Genomic DNA, 22,118 nt, shown 5'->3' with positions numbered 1-22,118 from the left:
CATGTCTCAGGCACAGGAAGAGCTTTACAAGGTCAACCAACCACATGGCACAAATCTGTAGGAAAGTAAGCTTTGTTAGTCATAGCGCTTGTAGAGTGACTCTTAAGGAAGCGTATATTATTTTACCAAAAGCTTTAGCTTAAATAATCCATGTTTAAAAAGGTGGCCGTGGGAGTCAGCAATTAATTGTCTGCATGTTAAATTAACCAATAATTCTAGTTTAGATTTCAAAGGTGCATTCAAGATTCATTGCATTGTCATTAGTCCAAGCTTAGTCTTGAGATGATGGACTAGAACTGATTAAGAAGAAAAGTTAATTCCGAAAATGCTTTCAAATTTATTTATTTGTTAATGAAAACTCGTTCTATAGGGTGGTTGAAGCATCTATTGTTTGGGTGTAGTCCTTCATATAAGCAGTTTAAGTTTTTTGCTAATAAAACTTTTCAATTAACTTGTCCCAAGGTGTCAGATCAGAGGGGTTTTCTTTCGATTTAGAGTAGTGGAAAAAATTTTTAGATGCAGTTGTAGAAAAAAGATTGGGTCTCTGGGAAACATCAGTCTGGCATCACAGTTACAGATGGCATATGAAGCTATATCTTTTGTATCTCTGTTGTTTTGCAAAGACACTTGATGCCATTATTTTCTCTTTCTGGGAACACATGGAAGAGTTTACTTTGAGTCTTTATACCACTTAGGTAATTGATTATATGTTAACACACTCTGCTGTATATGAAAATCAACATGTATATGTGCATAAGAGTTGCATAATGGCATCAGAAGGCTTGTAACTTTTCTAATGTATGGAAAAGTGCTTAGCAAAGGGCATTTTATGATGAGGAGATTGTTTGCTTTTTCCCATAAGACTTCTGCTTCCTATTTGTAATGTTATCTGTTTGTTTAGATACTTGTGAAGAAGTGGAATTTTCTTTGCCTGCAAATGTGTTGTTTTTCCTATTAAATCAGAAACTCATTTATTGTGTGATGTGATGAAGCCTTTCTGGCAAATCTTAGATGGTATCTGTTTCTGACATTGTCACTATCTTGGAAAGGTTTTAATTTAAAGCATTTCTTACATCAGTCAGAAATGCAAAAGTGATAAACCAGTATTTATTTATTTTAGTACGATTTTTTGGGGGGTCATAACAACCTTATGCAGCACCACAGGCTTGGGGCAGAGTGGCTGGAGAGCTGTCTGATGGAAAAGGACCTGGGGGTGCTGATTGACAGCAGCTGAACATGAGCCAACTTGTGCCCAGGTGGCCAAGAAGGCCAACGGCACGTGGCCGGTGTCAGCAATAGTGTGACCAGCAGTGATCTCGGGCAGTGATTGTCCCCCTGTACTCAACACTGGTAGGGCCACACCTCAAATCCTGTCTTCAGTTCTGGGGCCTTCAGGACGAGAAAGACTTTGAGGTGCTGGAGAGAGTCCAGAGAAGGGCAGTGGAACTGGTGAGGGTCTGGAGCACAGAAGTTACTAGGAGCAGCCGAGGGAGCTGGAATTGTTCAACCTTCTCAGAAAAGGAGACTCAAGAGAGCCTCCTACACATTCTACAACTACCTGAGAGTGTAGTGACATGGGACTAGGTCTTTTTTCCCAGGTAACAAAGGACAGGGCAAGAGGAAATGGCCTCAAGCTGTGTCAGGGGAGGTTTAGATTGGATATAAGGAAAAATTGCTTCACCGAAAGGGTGGTCAGGCATTTGAACAGGCCTCCCAGGGAAGTAAGTGGTGGAATCATCATCCCTGGAAGTGTTCAAAAAGCATGTGGCTGTGGTGCTTGGGGACATAGTTTAGTGGTGAATATGGCAGTGTGAGGTTAACAGTTGGACAGGATGATCTTCAAGATCTTTTGCAACTGCAATGATTTTGTGATTCTGTAATTTTATGATTTTGTTAAAGTTTTGATAAAATGTAAAATGTATAAAACATCTTAGAACTACTATAATATCTTCTTCAAATCAGTCTTTTTCTACTTTGAGGTCATAACTTAGTTTTTTGTTATTTCTTACCTCTGCTTAACTAATGAAAGAGATCTGTATGGCTTGTTTATATATCCATGGGCTGAGACTATTGCATTGTCTTGCCTTACTGTTTCATTCACTTCATTAATAAGGAAAATGAAGTTGATATTCTGATTTTTTTTTAAGTTAAGGGTCAGAGACAGATTGTGATACTAATTTAATAATGCCCTTTTAGCGAATGGCAGATCTTCTTGCACACAAGAAATAATGATGGACAATACTTAGGTGGGTAAGATAAACTGGAGTTAGAAAGCTGAGATACAGGGTGCCAGCCATTCTAGTACAAAGAACCTTCCTTCCTAAGTGATGTCATCAGTAAAATAAGCCAGCCACTTTTTAAATGGAATTGTGATCATGTTCTGCAATCAGTGTTGACATAATTTAGGGATTTAACATGTCTTTGGAAATAAAATAATTTAGGAGGACTTCAGTGATGTTGGACTTCAATTTGAGCAAAGTGATGAAGTTGTCGTGTCATGCGTGCTGGTATGCAGATGGTAATTCTGCAGCTATGCTAATTTGAGTTCAGCTGTGATTAACTTTTGCTGCAAAACACTTGTAGTCCATAGGTTCTGCCACTTTCTGCTTCTCATTTGAAGTAGATTTCTTTTTCTTTGTGGTTGGAATCTTCCTGGTTCCATTCAGTTTACTTTCCATTCCAATGAAATTAAGATGGTGGTGAAGGAAGCGAACTTACTTCCCCAAGAGGCAGCTAGATGAAAATGAGCCAAGAATAAAGTTTAAAAGTCTCTTGGGAAATCATTGTGGACTTTTTAGACTGCTGTTTCCAGCATATTGACATCTGATCAAGGTTATAAATATACAGCAAAGAATAAAAATATGTGTACACTGATTAGGTTTTGTAGAAAAGTGTTCACTCCGTTGGGAAAGTGAACAATATAAATTTCCCACTTCATATGCAGATTTATGATAGGAAAACTGACACAGACTATTGAGTGCATCTGACTTTGTTAGAAATTGTGTCATTAATTAGTTGTGATTTTTCAGATAACCCTTTAGGAGATAATTCTAAATGTTTATAACAGAGTGTAAGATGAAGATATGCTAAAATCACAGTGTAGATGAGAGTGGTTGACCCTCCTAAGAGATGAAGGAGGGGAGAAAAGGAGGATACCATGGGAGATTACAAACTAAGGAATGCATAATAAGTTTACCTCTGGTAGTACCATTATTTTGGGCATTTTAAATATGGAGATGGCAATGTCCTTGTGGAAGATGTTGTGCACCATACTTTGAAAAAAAAGGCATTGCATCCCATTGTTTAAAATAAAAAGGATGACTGAGCACACAACCAAAAAAAAAAAAAAAAAGAAAGAAAAGCTTCAAGTTTCAAGGCATGATCAACTCTGGACTAGTTGGGGGTGAACAAAAAGTACCTCGCTAAAACTAGGTGCACATAAATTTGTGTGTATTTGTGTATTTTACATTACAAAAAGTGTGAAATACACAAACAATAAACCATGTGATTTGAAAAATAAATTATTTTAAAAAGTCTCAATGAGACACCAACACTTAAAAAAAAACTGATTAAAAACTGATTGAAAACAATGAATATTATGAAGAGGATTAAGGCATGTGGGAATGATGTGAAACAAGTCAAAGCAAGGCAGGATGGGAGGAGAAGCTGGATCTAAATCAGAAGCTTGTGACAGTAGAAAGTCACAAAAGAGAAAGCAAAGCAACCCAAGGAGAAAACTGTAGCTTTGCAATTAACAACACAGAAAATAAAAAGTGTATTTCTCTTGTGGTTTTGTTTTTTTAAAAAAATTAATACTCACATGTTTTGAGCTCTTGAGCTGATGATGAAACACTTGCCTTTCCTGTTCTGGCTCAGCAGGACATGAAACAGCAAAGTAGTTGAACATACTGCATTAGTTTGCCAAATTTGTCCATAACTTCGTGAGCTTAGAGTTATCTGGGCTGATAATATAGATTTTTCTTCTTTATGGAGCAGCCCCTCACAACTAAACTTGTTACATGTCGAAAATTAGATATAATGAGAAGAATATCTACTTAGAAATTTATACTGAGAAGAAGTTTAATATTGTTTTGGGCAGGACGTTACTTATTCTAGACCTAACAGACTAACTCCAGTCTTAGATAAAATCTTGTAAAGGCTGACCAAGGCTTTGATTAACCTGGAACTAAACCACAGCAATATAATTAAAACTAACCAATATAGTTTATTTGACAAGATCATATCTGATTTTCTGGGGGGAGGAATGATAAGTAGCTTTCATGTTATATGCTAAGATACAATATGTTCCAGAAAGAGAGCTCAGGTATAGTTCAGGTGATGAAATGAGAGTTGCTGTCCAGTCTGTCCTCCTCCCAGTAGCTGTATAAGGGCAGTACAATGTTTCCTTAAGAATTTTTAAAAATATTCTTTGTTTGTTATTTTGATCCAGAAAACCAAAATAGAAATAGACCTGGGACCAAGGAGTAGGAATCAGGACTTTCTTCTCCTCAAGCAAGATCCTTAACTCCAGCTTAAAAAAAATAAATTTACTGAGTACTTTTTGCCCATGTTTCTTCCAGTCATTCTGCTCAGTGAAGTACATACACAGAGAGAGAGCAATAGATCACAACAGATCTTCTGGTTTGCTGATCTGTTCTCTGTAATAGGATCAGGTGTTTGCTACTGCACACATAAATAGTGCGAGTGTCCTTCGAAGGGAATCCAAAAGGAAAGGTGTAAAATTTTATCATGTGAAACCCTGAGTACCCCAGCATGACAAATGTCTGACTTTTTGAAATAGTTTATTTTTTTTAGTTCACAGACATCTTGAATTAGGGCTGTGAAATTTAAACATTGCATTTGTATTCATGCTCATGCTAGTAGTTCATGAATGAGCAGTTCAGCAAGAAATATGATGCCAAAAAAGCAGAGTTGCATTAGCAGTGTGTTTTTAATGTATTTCACATTTACTTGAGAAATTTTTCATCAAATGACCTTTTTGCCTTCAAAATTAGTACTTCATTCTTTCGCACTTAATTTGCATAAATTATAGAACTGGGTCCCTTATCCCCCCATCCCAAAGTCTGATTGATTAATATTTTAATAACATTTTGGCTAGTCTTTTATAGACATATATAAAACATAGAAACCTGTTTTTATATAAGATATATAAATATGTAGAGACATGCATATATATAAAATAAAATTTAATGCATAAAAATTGTGGCCTCTAAAGCTGACAAAAGCAGCAAAAGTTGGAGAAAGTGATATTTAAAGCCAAATTGTTGGATATGCTGACAGATCTCAATATGAATATGAAATCTGATTTTCAGTTGCTTCCATCTTCACCAAGTTTTTGTGATAAGTGTCTGCCTAAAGCTGAATTGGGCAAGGATTGCAGTCAAAAAATACTCTTCTGACTGAGGCAGCTGTAAAGAACAGAATTCTGCACTGGGCTCTGCCACCAGCTTCCCATGTGACGCTCGCATGTCGTTCAGCTTTTTTTGGAGGTCAGCACCGAGTATTCATCTTGATTACATGTGCTCAGCTTCGGTCTGATTTGCAGAAATGCTGAGTGCTCAGTCTTCTCAAGGAGAAGCTGTACTTTGAGTCAGGAGATTACGTGGTTTGAATATTTAAATGAATGTATTTCCTAAGTACTGTGGAAAAGAAAGGCCTAAGTTTCCATAATAATCACCTCCATTTAGATATTGCTTGTTGCTCATGTTGAAAGCAGAATGCTGATCCTAAACACAAATGATACTGTAAGTAAGCAGGTCAGCTTACTTGTGAACTTCATAGAAAGTTCCTTTATGAAAATAATACTTGACACCGAACATTTCTGAATGCTGCACCAAGTGGTGCGTGCAGTCATGCAATGGGCAATGGAAGTACGACAAAACACTGAATGCACTGAGGACTGTGGTAGAGTGCAGAGGGCAGCACAGTTGGAATTTGTGTGGTTAGATGCATTGTAGTTCATCCATGTGAGGAAACTGATTTCCTCAGGCAAGCTCAGTTAGGTCCTGGTTTTGATGGGATGAAGTGATTTTGTGAGTTAGTGTTTTTTGTTTTTGTTTTTTTTTTTTTGGTGTGTGGTTTTTTTGGGGTTTTTTTGGTTTTTTTTTTCTTTTTCCTCTTTCAGTTTTATAACTTAACTCTGTTGAACATTGAAAAGGTTTATATAGATGGAAAAGCAGCACTGCTTCTTCAAGATACAAAGGTAATATCAGAAAGAAGTAGTCCAAGGATCACTTACTTCCACTTGGTGTCTGGAGATAGTTTTAATGGCTTTAGTCTCCTGCTGATACTCAGCTGCACTCATGCCAATTTAACTATTATCTTGTAACTGCTTATAAATACCAAGGAATAAAATTTGAAGAAAGCTAATTTATGGTTGGAACTCCAGATCTTCTCTTGTAAATATTACATGTCTCATTTCATTCCCCTTTCAGTTTATTGCCTTTAGCCTTTCATCAGCTCTTTGAGATGAGGGAACCCAAAATGCATTGCCTTAGATCATAGGAGTCATTTAGGTTGAGAAGGACCTCAAAGAGGATTGACTCCAACCATTAACCTAAACACTCGTTAGAATGAAGGGTTCTGGGACATGTAGGGATGTTGCAAATACAAGTAAATGCAGAACTTGCTGGTACTCAAATGTGTATGTAATAGAGAGGTTTGTTCTGTCTCTGTGGATGATTAGTGAAACATGTGGTGTGAGTGCTCATGCTCTTTCTGGGTGTTTTTTTGTGGTTTTTTAAATATTTTTTTTAAAGTTGTGTACTTTGAGAGAAACTCTAGAAGCTCATAAAAGAAATTCGTTTCATAATGAAATGGACATTTTAAATGGCCACTGTAGGAAAGAGTCATACAGCATCACAGTTTTTGGTTTAAAGCTGATGTAGCTCTTCCTGGTCTCTCTATAAACAACCACAAACTTCATTAGCTGCAGTAATTGTGCTAAACCAGAAGTAATTTATCAGATCATCTCAAGTATATGGGGTGTATGTAGCAGAAAGGAAACTGTTCTGAAGCAGATGGTGCTTTGCCATGTGAAGAGAAGCTTTGTTGTTCCAGAAATGCAAACGTACATATAGTAAATGAAAATGTATTGAATATCCAAATATTAAAATGAGTAAACCCATAAGTATTGACCAGTATCAATACTTATGGGTTGGGGTTGGTTGTTTATGGTATTTTTCTTCTGTTGGTGGGTTAAGGGGAAGGGGGAATGGCTTGAGGGGTTTTTTTTGGGGAATTTATTACTTGAGAAATGGCTTAGCTATCTGTGTTTTCCACTCTGAGATGTGGAGTGAGTGTACTTTTCTTGAAATAAAAAAAAAAAAACAACAAACAAACCCAGTTTCTGCTAATTACATAGAAGTCCAAACTTAGAAAACTAAGGAAATATTAGGGAGAAAGCAATTATGTAATCTTGAAAGGTAATGTGCATGGCTATTAATTACTGTCATATATGGACATAAGGTAATGTAATTTTAGTATTTAAATTTTACTGTTCCATTGTCAAATTCTGCTATTTGATTGCCTTAACATTTTGTTTGCCAAATAATTGTGCTTAGGACTTCAGTAATGGATAATTAACCACAACTGTGGAAGAACTATGCAAATTCTTGCATGCATTATTGCTAGTGCCAGGTAAAAGTATCCCAAGTAAACAGAAGGGGACAGTTGATTTGGGGTTGACTGATCAACAGATACTTCTCTCTGTGTACTGAAAGCATGTTTTCAAGCAGTTGTTTGCTTTGTAATTTTAGGTATTGTTACAGAATTTGAGTCTAAATATATTAACAAGTACTGCTGGAAAAATACGGTTTTTAGATTTCCAGCAGTGAAACAGTATTAGTATTTCCAAAATATGCCATTAGATGTAATTGTTTTCTTTCTTGGTCTCAGCCTTTTCTCTTGATAATACTTATTGCTTGTGACCATGAGCATCTCACTGCATCTTTGGAGATGATTTACATAGATCCCAATGTGTTTAGATCCATATTTTAAAACAGAAGTAGATAAAGACTTTCAAGTGCCTTTTTGGCATTAGTGCAAATGCTTCTTGGGGAAACTCCTCGTCAAACCTCCTGACCTAATGTGTTGATACGGGGATTGTTAACTGAGCTCTCTACAGCCACATTCTCCTGTTGTGCATTTACTTCTATTTCCTTCCCTACTTCAGCTCTTCTAGCTCTGAGTGATTTTAGCACATGTCTGAGTAAGAGCTCAAAACCAAATTGCTCAAAGCTCAAATTGCCACTTTCTAAGTGAGAGATTCTGGATAAGCTTGGGGTTTTTTTTCCCCCCTCTTATATATTTTAAAGACTGGTTTTAGAAAATCCACGCTGCTTCATCTCAGTTAGAATATAACCTTTTTCTGGTCCAGGTCCACTGCCAAGTTTAAAATTAAAATGAAAGTGAACATTTCTAGTAAGTTTAAATATTTTGTGGTTTTTTTAATGTTATATTTAAATATATGTGTAATGACTGTTTAGTTTTGCCTCCCCTTTTTTCCTCTTCCAAGGAAGCTCATATGGTCAGGTATTTAAAAATAACTCTCTGAAAAAAACTCCTGGAGTCATGTTTACTCACATAAAGCTCCAGCTAAGATGGATCTAATGTTAAGCCATGGAAAGTGTGGGGTTGTGCTGCTTTTGCCTCTCCAAGACCAGGCCTGCAGTGCTGTGTTGGTGATGCTCCATGCTCATGCCCATCCTCTGGCTCATCACAAGTCTTCCGGTGACAGACACAATTACTTGACTTTCTTATCTTGTTTGTGACCCTGTAGCTTTGAAATAACTTGTCTTTCCAGCTGGTCAACAGCTCAGAAGCAACTGCCTTCCCTGTACCATCACCCATAGCCTTCCCTGCCAAATCCCTGACTGCTCCTTTTCTGAAAAAAAAAAGAATTTTCTTAAGACTTCTAACATACATGGACTATATTGCTGACACATTTGATACTTAGAATACTTAATTCAAGGCTTTAATGATGATATTAGTATACTTGCTCATCTTCAGGGCAGTGGCTACTACAGTTGCTGCTAATTGCTGTGGAGCTGGGGTGAGTGGAAGCCCTTGCAGGGACCCTTGTAGGATAATATTTGGAGGTACTTAAGCAGGATTCTCTTTTGGATTTAGTTATGTAGTTTAGTTATCTGTATTTTCATACAGATTTCCTTTGTTTTCCATTAATCTGTTCTGACTAATCCTTTGGCCTGTATTTCATTAAAAGTGTTGACTGCAGAATGATGGTTTTGGTAATAGATGAAACAAAACTTTTCCTTTTTTCCTTTGCATGTGCATGTACAAAATAAAAAGTACAGGATGACCTTTTTTATTTGGTAATTGAGAAAGTGCTTGACTTTGTTGGGAAAGCCATAGTATTAAGAATACTGGTGACTAGTCTTTTATAAATTACTGCCAGTGTGGTGTATCAGTTCTTGCTCCCACTTATCCTCTTATTCAGTCCCCTTCCCATCCTCCACTGCTCCCTCCCTATTTTTAGAGGCAACACAAAGCTGTTCTGCTTCAAACGAGGAACAAAGATTAGGTTAGAGTTTTAATGTTTTGCAGCAGATTTCTAAAACGTTAAATGAGCCATATTTGAGCATCGTATTCCTAAAACAGTTCTGAATTGTTTCTATGTTCTATTCATGAATGCTGCATTTGTTTACTTCTAAAATTTTTACTCCTTACCCTAAAACCATCAGCAGATTATGGCTGAAGTTTGAATTGTGGCAAACCTGTGTGTGAGGAGCCCAAATTCCCTTCCCTGTAGGAGAAATGGTGCTTTGTAACATTCCCTGTGCTCTTGGGAAAACGAAACTTAAGTTCAGAGTCTGTGTGCTCCTGTGATCTGCAGACTGCATACTGAAGAGAGGAGACTATTAAAGAAGGCTGTTTATGTGGTGGTGATAAAAATCATGCGTATTTTCCAGTGACCTAAAGACCCTGCAGATTTTATTAAACTTTGAAGAAAATCATGTGCATGTGTGCATCTTTATCTGTCTTGATAAATACGTGTAGCTTGCATGGAAAGGTGTTGTTAAGACTACTAATGTTACATATGTGTCAGATGCAAAATTACAAACTGAGTATGGAATGAGAACACTAGACTTCTAGCATATGTGAAGCACATTGCATGTTTCACAAGAATTCCTTGGTTTAATGGTAAAATGATTATTCACAGTACTTAATTATGTGGGAAACATTTGTGAGTTAGTTTGTAGTTCTTTTTACTTTAAAGAATGCAATAGGTAAAAAAATGCATTGCCAAAACAATGGGACAATTCAAGCAAATGCTGTCAGTATAGACAGATACAGAGAAATCTTAGCATAGCCAAGAATATTTCACTTGAATAAAAGGATTAATTAGTTATTTCAATTTCACAGTCTGAGATTATAAAGTGTTATGGGTGCTGTTATTCATAAGCTTTTACTATAAAAAATGTAAGAATGTTCTGCTCTGTGTGTTTACTGAAAATTGAAGTTTAATATTTTTTCCTAGATATAATATAGTGTGCACCTGATTTCATGTGACAAGTAGTTTTTAAGAGGACGGCATATTTTATTCAGTTTATCAAAGCCATCTAGTTCTTGTAGTTAAAAGCAAGTCAGTCATTCCACTCTCCTAGTTTTCTTCTATCTTGAAAGCCCGATCCTCCTAAGAAAAAAAAGTTTGTTTTACTATCTCAGTTTGCCATCAGACCTTTCAGCTTAAGGCCTTGCCCTGTCTATCCACATGACAAATTCTGGATACTCTGCAATCACTAGTGAGGTGATGAAACTGTCACTTAAGCATAGGTGCATGCAGTGAGGCATGGAGCAATGAACTATTAAAATTTACATATTTATACAGCTTGCTTATCCACCATTATAGGGAACCTCATTTTATATCTTTACGCAAAGCTCATCTAGAAAAAAAAATTAAAACTAATTTAATTTGGCACTGCCATTAGGGTGGGATTTTTTCCTTTCTGTGTTGAACTGTCAGTTCAAGTTCTTGCTTCATTTTATAAAGGGTTGCACTAACACTCGCTGGAAGACATGAAAGTTTCATCTTTTGTGAAGCTGATACTGAGAACAGGTCATAAAGAATTATGGGATCTACACATGGCTGAATGGATCTGGGCTTTTACAAAGCAGGTTTGACACCCAGCCAGTTTTGGTCTCTGCAGACCTAATAAATGAAAGAGATTTTTCCACTGCCCTGTCACAGAAAACAAAAACTCAGCTTATTGAATTGGCTGTTCACTGCCAGTTTAGGAAAAAAATTGTCATTTTCTTGCCCTGTATAAAAAAAGCAGTACTAATTAGTAGAGATCACCTAACCAATCTTACATGCTTTTCATCTAGTTTTTGAAGCTTTTAAAAATCCTTTTTTATACATATGATTGTGATAAGAATTTCTGAGAACTTCAAATGTCATTAAACTTCGGCAATCAAACTGCATATTTTCAACCACCTCTTAGGCAGACAGGAGTTGTTAACGAGTCTCTTTCAGAGTTGCACTGTTGGTTTGCAAACTCCTTCTGACATCTATAAAGGCAAAACAGTCCTTTTCTTCTTTTTAAGTTCAAAATAAACCTCTAATTGGTTTATAGGGCCTTGGACTCAAGTTGATGGCACTTCTGTTTGTCTGGGATGCAGAAGGAAGACATGAGGGGAAGAGGGAGCCCCTTGCATCTGGTTAGCAGGCCCAGCTCTGCAATTGCCTGGAGATGAAAGAACCATTTGATGGTGGCCATTAACACCTTCCAGTGTAATATCCCAAACTGCCTCTACCCATCCTCCTAGTGCAGCTCAGAAAGTTGGCACTGATAGTCCTGTCTCATAACCAGGAGGAAGATAGATGGGAATGAGGATTTGAGGGGTATGGAGAGTGGGGTGAAAGAGGAAGTAGAAGAAATGTGAGGCGGAAGCCCTGGTGTTACTGAAGGATGGTTTACAAAACCTTTTGCAGTTGTTGATAGAAATGGGAATCTGTCCTGCTGTCATACAAGAGCAGAAACAGAGTTAGGCATGACAGCTGGCCACTTTCTAAAGGAGAAAAAAAAAAATCATTTGCATCTAAAGGTGGTTGGTTTGCATGCTCAGCTGCCCTGTGCATGCAAAGGGGTTTCAGCCACCAGTGTGATGCAATAGCTGGGAGTCTGCAGGGCCATGGACAGGCGTGTGCACCAGTGTTTCCACATGTCCCCTGCTGCAGTGGCTGCTCAGAAAACTGGAAAATGCAGTTGTCTCATTTGCAGTCATTAAGGTAGCAGTAAAACTGGCCTGCCTGGTTAGAAACCAGTCAGGTAGCAGTCATATTAATGGTCCTTTACTTCCAGAAAAGGGGCTGAAGGGAGGAGTGGTGCTCATGTGACTCAAGGAGTGGATAAGGTGGGTCAATAATCTGTGAAATAGAGGAGGACAGAAGTTTGGCATGGGGGTGTTCAGGGTGCTCTGAATAGGTGCAGTGAGCGTGACTGATCGTTGCAGCAAAGTGTGAAGCTCTCTTTACCTCCTTTAATTTATGTGTAGTCGGAATTTCTTTGCATCCTACCTTGCATGAGAACATTACTTGGTGAAAGCTGGGGATTGTAGTTGCACTACGCTGTAGGTATAGCAGCTTTTCCACTTGATCCCACTTGCACTTAATGAACATTTGAAACAATTAAAATATTCTCTCTCTTTCAAGAGATGCAACTTAACTTCATTTGTGTTCAGGAGACACAAAAGCCGTTTCCTTATTTCAGGGGATATCTGCAGAAAAATCCTGGAATCAAAGAAGATGAGTCACCAAATTTAGTCATAACACTGGAAGTGGTTTGATTTTTAGAAGAATTGAGTAGCATTTTTGGGACAGTTTTTTTTAGAGATTAGAAATGGAATGTATACGTTGTGTTTTATATTATATATATATATATATTTGGCTTATATTTTTATACTAATATAATCTATTAATGGTATATGCATAGTATTATTCTTAGTAAATTGAGTAGATTTCTCTCATGTGGAATGTGTATTTAAATGCTGTATGTTCTTTTATGACTCGGGAATGTGTAAGATTAATATATAATAATTATCTGTTTCTGTGTTGTAACTGTCACTGGAGGTAAGTATTAAAATAATTTCACATTTCAGGAGATTGTGATAGGGAAGCTGTCTCTTTCCACAGGTTTCATAGTGAGTTGATGGTGACTTGGCTTAAAGGGAGGGGAAAAAAACAAGCTTAGCAAGAAATATATAAAAAAAATAAATCAGTCAGCACAATTTGAACCAAAATACTGAAGTTAGTGATGATTTTTCTTCCCTCTTTGCTGAAAAACTTCTGTAACTTCTGCACTATGCAGTTTGCAGTGTATCCACCACACTGGCTGAAGGTGAGGGAAGTGCCACTGAAACCATGGATTACAAGTGGGGCAGATTGATGTACTGGGGGCTTTCTTCAGTTCTTGTGCAAGGACCTGAGACAGGCAAGTTTTGTTGCTAAGTGCTTCCCTGAGTTTTTGAGGATGCTTTCCCATGACTGAATTTTCTTACTGGCTACTGCTATCACTTTGTGTGAAATTTAGACATTTATAATGCTGGTGTATGATATAGTTTTGCTGGATTAATTATAGAGGAGTTAATGAGGCTATCAGCCATGCATTACAGCTTGGAAACTGCTGTTTGGAGTATTCAGGATTCTTCAACCCCAGTTGGAAAGAGACAGGAAATGGCAATCGTCATCAGATTTTAGGAGGTTGATTGAGCTTAATCAGATGTACTTACCTGGCGGTGAATGTGCCTGATTCCTAGTCTTTGGGCTAGCAAGAGTTAATCTATGTATGGAAAGGGGAGAAGCATCAACAAGTGACTGAGACAGTTTGTCATAGCAGGATAAATTGAGCAGCATAGGATGAATGCAGGGAACTTTATAATAGTGAACTGTAAGGTTGGCTCAGTACTCTGGTGTGACAACACACTATGAGCATTTCTTTCCAGAATAATGTGATGATGTTTGGGGTGGCTTCCATGAGAGGAACGATTTGTAGGTTCCAAAGATATACCAAAAAGGAGATTATTAAGTTTTATAAATGTAGCCCAGACAGTAGAGGAGAAATGAATTAAATCAGAGCTGTCAAGCACATTTCCTCACACAGTATCTTTCGAAAATATTCTCTGCTCCTTCTCGTCATGGATTTGAGGCTCAAAATCTACAATTTCTGGAGCTAAGCTGTTGGCATAGCAAGGTATTGTGGAAAAGGCCATTTTATTAAAAGAATTTTGCAAATTTGGCACAAACAGTATAATAGAGTTTAATAGAGTTTAATGTTCATTATTTTGGGAAGGAACGTATGCGTAACATGCATTTTTATGTATCTAGGAGCAATATTATTTCTCAGTTCTCCTATATTTTATTCTCTGCTCTATGGAGAACTTTCCTGTGTCTCTGCAAAATGTATGAATTATATCATGAGGTTTTGAATTACCTTGGTGAAAACTAAAGCATACGTTTATAATAGTCATAAAGCCTTGTAGCAAAAATGGGGGTTTGCTCGCAAAAATAAAGGGTCATGGTTTATTTCTGTTGCAAGCCACAGTAATAAGTGGGAGATAACTTTAAAAAGTTTGCTTTGGTACAGTACCAAACCCAGATGTGTGCCAGGAGTCATCTTCACTTTGAGATACATCCTAAGAGCCACCTCAGTGGGCTGAAAATACTACAATATATGCATTTGTTCTGAGGACTTTTTGTTAGCTTTCTAAGCAAGATATCCTTGTATATGTGCTGGTATTCAGTTTTGGGTTTATAACTCTGCTTTATTTTAAAAATAAGTTAAATCACGCGTAAGTATATGACTTCTGATAGTCATAAATCTGAGATTCAGGTGTATTGTTTTGAAAACATCAGACTCTAAGTAGATTTATTTTAGTAGACACCATATGGATTACATACTGCTATATACCTCTTTACTATTTGCTTTCTAGCTATTTTGGCACTGTTGTTCATAGACTAAGGAAAACAAATTCTCATGTAGAGTACAAGAAATGAGGTGAGCTTAAATGTTGGTCTCAAAGAAGTGCTCGTGACATAACCAAGCTTTAGTCAGTCAGAACAGTGCTTAAGGTGTTGGAAATTGCTGTGGATCCCGGGAAAAAGTCTGTGGGGGACATGAGCTGATGTCCACAAAGTTATGATATGTTGACTCTTTGCATCTGGTGTTTCCCTCAATACTTGCTAAAGAAAGGTCATTTGACCTGAAGAATATTTGACTGAAACTGAATTACCTTGAACTCTCAATGGTGGCTGGGGTTAACAGTAGAGGGTTGGAGTTGTGCTTGGAGGGTGCTCATTGTGCTTGACTTGGCTTCTGAGTGTGCTAGTTTAAAACCCAGTGGGAAAATTAAAGCCACTCAAGTCGCCCCCTTTCCCTCCCTCACTTCTGGTAGTGGAGGAAACACTAGGAGAGATTATAAAATGGAATCACAATTTACTGGAAAATTGCAATAACCACAGCAATGTTGATAAAGGAATGTAATAAAGTGCGTGTTTTACCCACGAAAGAGTATTTACCACTGGACAAACCAAAACACTTCCTGAAAACAGAACCCCATGTGGTTTCCCAGTCAAAGGCAGAGTGGCAACTGGCCCCATGCTGAGACATGTGGTGGATGGGAAAACAAAGTGGGTGTGTCAGGGATGCTCCCAGCCTAACTTCCCCCCAGCTGGAAAACAGTGGAAGGCCAGACTAAACCTGGTGGGATCTGACATGGCCTTGGAACAACTTAGGGACCCTTCCTCTTGGCCTGACTGCAGGAATGCGCCGGGACGCTCAGTGGTTCTGGCTGCATTTTGGGCTCCAGCAGCAGCTCCAGTGGCTGCCCTGGCCGCCGTGGCTGTGGCTCCATTTTCTTTTTTCTGCGCCTCGCTGGTGCTGTATTTCAGCACCAAACCAGAAATGCTGCAGTTCAGAGGAACTGGGGAGGGACTGCCAGCAGCAGAGAGGGACAAGTCCTGCCGAGCTGACCCTGAGAGCTGCGCACGCCTTCCCTGGATTCTGCTTCCAGCCTCAGCTTCCTCCTGCTGGAACCATGTTCCCTGCCATGACGTGGGTGGTATGGAACTAAACAGTGCTAGAAATTCCATCCCTTTTTCCTCTAATCAGGGTGCCAAGGCAAGGGCTTTGTTTTATATGACAGTGAGACACAAAACTAAGGGATGCAGTGCCGCAGCAGTTGGAAGCTGTAGGTGCTGTTGTCAGTATTGGTAACTAACACTTTTTTTTAATAATGTGCCCCAAGTCAGTAAAATCAATGGAATATAGGTAGAAGTTCATGATTCCATTTTAATCTACTTTTCTGTGTGAAGGCAAGCTGTGAGCAGCTGTGTGCAATGTATTGTGGAGCAGTAACCTTAATGTTGGGAGTCTGTTAATTTGCATAAGAACCATAATGTTTTATACTGAACTTATTGTGTCACGTTACTTGAACAGATTGAAATGAAAGAATAAACTACACTATACATGTTGATCAATGCAGGAAGAAGTTTTTGTGTTGGTGCTAGTATATAGGATTTGATAGTTGTGTAGGATTATAGAATTCTTTGAGAAATTTCTTGAGATTAAAAAGGAATCATGATGTGGGGATTTTTGATGATTGAAAGTTCTACTATTGTAGAAAATTATTTTCCTTATGGTGGTTTAAAGAACAGCATCCATAACAGAATTTATAAGAGAATTTGTTTTATTCATATAGAGAAGAATCCTTCACCAAATGATGCCAGTGTTGTTGAACATAGCAAGCACATGTTTGTACTGTAGTGTGGCTTTGTGGTAATTGTATTAGCAATAAAAAGCTGTTGAAGGTTTTCGGGGAATAATTTGCATTTCAGAAATGCTGGAAACTACTTTAAAAATATATAATAAACAGAAACAATGAATTTATGGACTTGGACGAGGCTTTGCTGTTAAGGAAGATATTTGATATACTTCAGCCAGCTGTCTTAAGTCCTTGTAGGAATCCAGTGTTCTAAAGAAGCTAAGTCTTCAGATGTGTAGTTCACTGCACTGAGCCTCACCTTTTTCTTGACATATATAACCAAGTGTTTATACATTCACAAATCTTATATAAATACATGCAATCCTAGAGCCTTTTCAAGCATATCCATTATCAGTGTTTTATGATTTGTTTTACATTAAAGCTTTCCTACTTGAAGTAGTGTTTTAGCCCATAAATATTGATTTTGATGACAAAATAATTAGGTTAGTTTATGTTAAACAAACACATAACTTTTTTTGGAGGTCTGCTGGGTTTCAGAAGAGTTGTTAGGAATACAGTTCAGTTCGTACAGTGGTCCGTAGGAACAAAATCCATCGTGGTTGCTTACAGCTGAGAGACAACTAGCAGTGGCTGATACTTCTAATCACTTGGGCAATGCTGTTTGAATTCAGAAACTTTCTTTTTTCTTCACTGAAAAAAGTCCTTTGCTGACAGCAAATGTGTTATACTCTGCCAAATGAAATAGTGCATGAAATTCTGCTCTTGTTTTTTAAGCAAGAAGTTTTGTGTAGTTTCCATGATTGTACATTGAAGTACTGAAGTTTCATTCAACGTAATTATATTTTTCATCTTAACTGTATCTAGTGATCAGATAATTATTCTGACTTTAAAAAAGTACATATAGCTAATATGGATGCTTGATAGGCAGTTTCATTGCTAAATTGAATTCAAAATATGATAAAATTATTTATTAGTGATTTTGGAGAATGGTAGTGAGCTTTTAATGCTCATTTTCTTTTACATATTGAGGTTGAAGCTTCTCAGATAATTTTCAAAAGAATTAACATAATTGTTCTAGGAGTATGCATGTGGGTCTCATACTTCTTTTGCCATCTTGTTAAAAATTAGCTGCATCAAATGTCTCTAGACTAAATATGATCTTGCAGGAATGGCTAGTAATCCCTTAGAAATAATTATTTCTTATTGAAAAATAAATGTCATATTGCGTTTAATCCATATCATAATTACTGAATGTTTTTCTTTTCCTGGTCTCCTCTTCTGGACCTTATTTGTACAGAATATTTACAAGAGTCATCGGGAAATTATTGCCCTGTTTGCTCTTACGGGCTCAGTATAAAGATCTGTAAATTGGACTTTGCTCTAAAAGAATGTTATCTGTTTTGAGAGGTTTTCCTTTCTCTTTTATATGTATATATATGCTTTCCTTTGTATATTACTTGACAGCATGCTACATTTGTTTTTCATGCTGAGATAAATAACTAAATAGCTAAATAGAGAAAAGGAAAGAAGAAGCTTCCCAATATTTCATTTAAGAAGGCTATTTCCACTCCTGACAGGGACAGGCGATCACAAGCAATAGTACTGTATGAAGTTATCCTTCCCTTTTGTAACTTTTACAGGGCTGTTCTTGATTTACTGCAAATGTAAAATAAAATGGTTTTGCTTAAATTAGCTCTATTAGCTTTGTGTGACCTTAATCAGGAATGAAGCTAACCCATTTTACTTCAGGTCTTCGTGGCCTAGAAGTACGTTTTGAGCAGCTATAGCTTTTGAGGCAGTCATTGGTACTTACAGGATGAAAACATCTGAAGAAATGCCAGCTGCGCTGCGTGCTGTCCGATGATGCTGTCGATACGTTGCTTGTAGGAATGCAACAAAACTGCTGGTGAGGGCAGAGGCAGCGTGCATGGCATGGGGTTCACTCCAGCACTGTCCACCCACAGCTGCTGCTACTTCTGAGTTTGACCACTCAGGTGGTAAGATTTGCACAGTCTTGTTGGAGTGAACTAAATGAGTTAAGCTGTTAAGAGCTGAAAGGAGAGTGCCAGAATTTGCAGTAAGGAAGGCTGCCTGGTTCTTCCCAGTATAGGGTGTTCCTTGGAGTTTTTTATAACTTTACAAAATGTTAGCCTTTGGGGCTAGGTAGTTGCTGCCAGCTTAATTTTTGGGTTTTTTTTGCTGCCAAAATAATATAGCTCTCTGTGAGCATGTGTGGAAAAAGTTGTTTCTCATTGTAGATTTTTAAAAAAACCACAAACAAGCAAAACAAAAAAAAAACCTAGTCTTTTTTTGGAAATGCTCCATGTCCCTCCCTTTGAAAGAGGCTCAGAGTTAGAGTGTGGGAAGTGCTGGTGAAGGGCACTGGGGAAGAAGAACCCATGACAAGTCACAGCTTTGCCTTTCTCAGCAGTGCAAAATTCTCAGATCGAAACAAACTTTAACTTTTTAAAGAAATGACAGAGCTCACATGGTGTCTTGGGCATCTGAAAGCTGTGTGCCTGGAAGAGGGGAGGAAAGCTGGATTTGTACCCCAGTGCCTGAGAGTCAGAAGCAAACCCATGGGACATTGACATGGATGGGACCCTAGTGTGGTGGTCCTGGCCCCAAAATGCCATAGACTGTGAACAAAGGAGGCAGACGTGGTGTGGGAGTGAGAGTTAATATTGGGGGAATGAAGGAAGAACGGGGAGTCAAGGGGAGAGTGTGGCACTGCTAGCCAAGCCTGGAAGTGGCTGAGCTGGGAGAGATAAAAATCCTTGGGGAGCAGGATAAGGAGAGACTTGGCAGGGGTGCTGAAGGTAGGAATGAAGAAGGACCAGGCTTAAATCAACATGGGCCAGAGGATATGGCTTGAGGAAAACAGGCAGAGAAGTTTGTTCTGGAAGGCCCAGAGATCTTGAATATTAATTAAACACTCTGATTTCAGTAGAAGCTCCTCAATAATGTTTTCAGTCATCACCTATGACTAATTTCCATGCAGAAAATAATTTCACATTTGCAGCCAACCTGATACTACCTTCCCACAAAAGCTGCATGGTACGTCTGAAGATTTCAAACCAACTGCTCTTTTTTTATGGATGCCAGTGTGACAATGTCTGATGCCTCAGTTTCTTATTTCTAGAAGTGGTGAATGCAAACATTTTTCCAGTGTGGCGGTGTCCAAGTCAAGGATTGTCAAAACTGAGCTTATCTTTGGAAATGTCTTTTGTCTGGCACCTTGTGAGGAAGCCCCTCAATTTGATGGTATTAAGTCACATGCTGATGTACTGGGTTTTTTTTCCCTTGCAGGGCTCTCACTCTGGTCCATGCACAGGATGGACTTGCTCTGGGAATGAATCTGGTTGATGCATTGGAGAAGGCTGTTCTCTGGAGTACCCCACCTCACTTCCAGCAGAAGTCAGGACGTGCGTGGTGGACGAGGCAGGGGATTGCAGAAGGCAGGAGCCAATCTGGTGCTCTGTGCAGCTGCATGCTGCCCTGGCGTGCGGGACTCCCTTCCTGGCTGTGCTGCAGACTTCCTAGGTGATGCTAGGTAAGCTGCTTGATCCTAGCTTTTCTTACGTCTTTGCTCACTGTGTGTCTTGCTTTCTTGTGTATGACTTGAGGTCTTCAGATCTTACTTGGAAAAGTACAGACCACTGGTGGCTGGGGGTGAGGCAGTGGGGGCTGAGGTTTGAAGGTGCTATATAAACCACAACATAATGCCAAGTGCTGTGAAAAAATTAGGCCTGAATTATGCCAAACTGGAGACAAATTTGTCTTCAGAACTGGAGAATCACTTTGACCTTAAAGCTGTCACTGCTTTAGTTAGGAAGCTAGGAATAACACAGTTATTGTAAGTTAGGAGTAACAGAGTAAGGTTAGGACTAACCATTATGTTGATGGAGCACTCAGCTGCACCATTGAATTCACAAAGAAATCACTTGTTCTGTCGTCCAAAAAGAAGTTTGAGTAGTGTGCAGTAAATCAGGTATAGGACCATACCCCAAATGCCAAGAGTTAAACAGATTATTGTTTTGATTAGTGGTAATTTTGTGAGTTTTTGAATGGCGCAGAGGTGCTGTGGAAATGGTATGACATAACTGTGACATGTACCATGCCACAAAAGGAAACAAAGGCAAAGTTTAGGTTTTCTGAGACTTAGCTTCTGATATTTCCTCCAATGAGTGCTTGCATCCAGATTAGTTTTAGTGTAGACATTCGTATCATGCAAGATGATTTGGGGTGCAAGAAGCACAGCATTTTTTGGTGCTGTCAATTGAGATAATATATGTACATAAAGTTAAAATTACATGTAAATTCATTCATTGCAGGCACATGACTCTTGTGCCTGGTTATTGTATCAGATACCAAGTAGTGTTTGTAATGCCCACTATCAAAATGGCTTGGAGTCAGAATTTCATCTGCATTTCCTCAGGCATGGGGTTTGTATTTTTCCACTGTGATGTCCACAGCTAGTTACAATGCAGTTGTAATCAGTAGATAACAGAGAATTTTTTGGCCAATGCATGGTTAAGCTAAATATTGTTTCAACTTACCTAACCTGAATGCAAAATACCTAACATTAAATCAGGTTTTATGAATTAACCACGAGCATGTTTTCAGTGCCTAGAAACATAGTGAGTGTGTTTGCCAGATAAGCTATTTCTCTCTATTGCAGGGAAGAGAAAGAATAAAAAACCATGAAGGTTTGATAATGGCTGAATATTATATTAAATACACAGAGCAAGATTCCTCTTCCAATCTGCTCACAGGGGATCTGCTACATATGGCTCTGTGAAAGGCTGCACTAATGCTTTAGGTGTTGAGCAACATTTCTAAGTGCTGCTTTCTAAGAAAACATGAGGCATTTTTGTTTGACTGCTGCTGTGCAAGTCTTTCTTTAAATCTTTGAAAATAAACAAAAAAAAAGTGGTGGGGGTGGCGGGGAAACAATCTGTATTTTATGAGCAGAAGTTAAAAATGAAATTATTTGCTTTATCTGGAGTGTTGAGAGTTATGTTGCAATTAGACTGATGCAATAGCACACATTACGAAAGGATCTCACTGGCAGAGCCCGCAGGAGGAAAGCACGGGACTGGAAGAGCAGGGGTGTTGTGGGCCTGCAGGGCAGCGCGCTGGCACAGCCACACCGGGGAGATTATCGGCTAATGTGAGACAGGAGCGCCAAGGAAAACAGAAACTCTGCCACTCCTGCGTGTCCATAAAACAGGGGTAGGGGGAGAGAAGGAGGGTGACTTGTTTTTATCAATGTGCCTACTTTATTTCAGTGTCACGTCTAATCCGGTGTGGAAAATGTTTTCTGTTATGTCAAAGAAAGAAGGAGTGGGAATGGC

The 22,118-nt window shown here is 38.4% G+C and overlaps 1 protein-coding gene across 4 annotated transcripts in view; it reads left to right on the top strand.

The window, feature by feature from the left end:
* The window catches only part of NCOA2 (nuclear receptor coactivator 2), a 186,551-nt gene that overhangs the window by 49,169 nt on the left and 115,264 nt on the right, over positions 1 to 22,118 (top strand). For all 4 annotated transcript variants that reach the window (XM_085572213.1, XM_021543382.4, XM_021543379.4 and 1 more), the window contains one exon: positions 20,071 to 20,314. The gene's annotated coding sequence lies outside the window, so the exon portion shown is untranslated. The remainder of the gene's footprint in view (positions 1 to 20,070; positions 20,315 to 22,118) is intronic.

This window comes from Lonchura striata, chromosome 2, assembly GCF_050655825.1.
Source record: "Lonchura striata isolate lonStrDom1 chromosome 2, ASM5065582v1, whole genome shotgun sequence".
NCBI lineage: Eukaryota > Metazoa > Chordata > Aves > Passeriformes > Estrildidae > Lonchura > Lonchura striata.
This window is presented reverse-complemented; position numbering and strand designations above follow the sequence as displayed.